Below are 1,469 nucleotides of genomic sequence, written 5' to 3' on the forward strand. Positions count from 1 at the left end.
AGAGAAATTGAATTAGAAGCAGACATGGCTGATGAAAGAATTAGAATTGGTGGTAATGCTGGAAATGATCGAAACAATGAAAATGTAGCCCAAGGTGAAGAAGTTGTTAATGCTAATGTGCCTAGGGGAAGTATGATGGATCATGCTTTTCCTCGTTTTGATGATTTGAGAGAGAGCATAGCAAGACCAAGAATTGATGCAAATAGTTACAAGATGGATTTTGGAGTTCTTCAAATGATTCAAAATTCTCAATTTGGAGGACATCCTTCTGAAAATCCACACACACATCTGAAGAAGTTTGCTATGATCTGCGGAATGCAAAAACAACCTGGAGTGTCTGATGATGCAGCAAGATTGAAGTTATTCCCATTCTCTTTGAAAGATAGAGCATTGGATTGGCTTGACTCTTTACCTCACAACTCCATCACAAATTGGGAGCAACTCACTGATGCATTTCTTGCACAGTATTTTCCACCTGGAAAAACTCAAGAACTGAGGAATCAAATGACAGCTTTTAGACCAAGAGAAGATGAAACTCTTTATGAGTCATGGATGAGATGGAAGGAATTAGAGAGACAATGCCCACATCATGCCATTCCGAAATGGATGATAAATCAGAATTTTTACACAAATGTCACTCCTGCAATTAGAGGGATTATTAATGCTCAAACAGGAGGAGAATTTATTATGAAGCATGAAGATGAAGCTTATGAGCTATTGGAGAAAATTGCAAAGAATACTCATCTTTGGAGTAGTCCAAGAGGACCAGCTCCAACTCAAAGGAGGCAAGCTGCTGGAATGTATGATCTTGATCCGTTCAACATGATTAATGCAAAGTTCAATGCATTTACAAATATTTTGGCTAAGAAGATGGAAGATTTGAGTATGTTGGTTAGTTCATCATCGTCATCTGGAAGTTCACAACAAGTGGCTTATGTAGAGGGAACTACCAGCTGTGGAGTAGACTATGGAGAGCAAGCAGCATATGTTGGTAATTATGGAAACAAGCAAATGGGAAATTCTTACTCTCAAACCTATAATCCAACTTGGAGGAATCATCCCAACTTTTCATGGGGAAATCAGCAAAGTCAAGTTCCAAATAAGAATTTTCAACCACAACAGCAACAAGGAATTCCATATCAGCAAAATAGGCAACCATTGCCTAATTTTCAGCAGAAAACTATGAATCCTCCACCAAAACAGCAAGAACAAAGTTCCACCACTGAAGCTTTATTACAACAGATTCTTGCCAACCAAAATAAGCATGATGAGGAGATGAGAGAGATGAAAGCAAGGCTAGAACAGATGCAAACACATAACAGAATGCTGGAAAATCAGATTGCACAACAAGCATCTTCCTCAGGTACCAAGTCTTTTGGTAAGCTTCCAAGTCAACCAGAAAACCCAAGAGAGCAGTGTCAAGCTATTACTTTAAGAAGTGGGAAAGTTGTAAATAATGAGAAGAGTGA

At 38.5% G+C, this 1,469-nt stretch overlaps 1 non-coding gene across 1 annotated transcript; it reads right to left on the bottom strand.

Annotated features, from left to right (window-relative positions):
- Window positions 1–489: 489 nt before the first annotated feature.
- Window positions 490–596, bottom strand: LOC131178052 (small nucleolar RNA R71). The gene has a single exon (XR_009147183.1). It is a non-coding gene; the product is annotated as a small nucleolar RNA R71 (small nucleolar RNA).
- Between the last annotated feature and the right edge of the window lie 873 nt (window positions 597–1,469).

Source organism: Hevea brasiliensis, chromosome 2 (genome assembly GCF_030052815.1).
Source record: "Hevea brasiliensis isolate MT/VB/25A 57/8 chromosome 2, ASM3005281v1, whole genome shotgun sequence".
Lineage (NCBI taxonomy): Eukaryota > Viridiplantae > Streptophyta > Magnoliopsida > Malpighiales > Euphorbiaceae > Hevea > Hevea brasiliensis.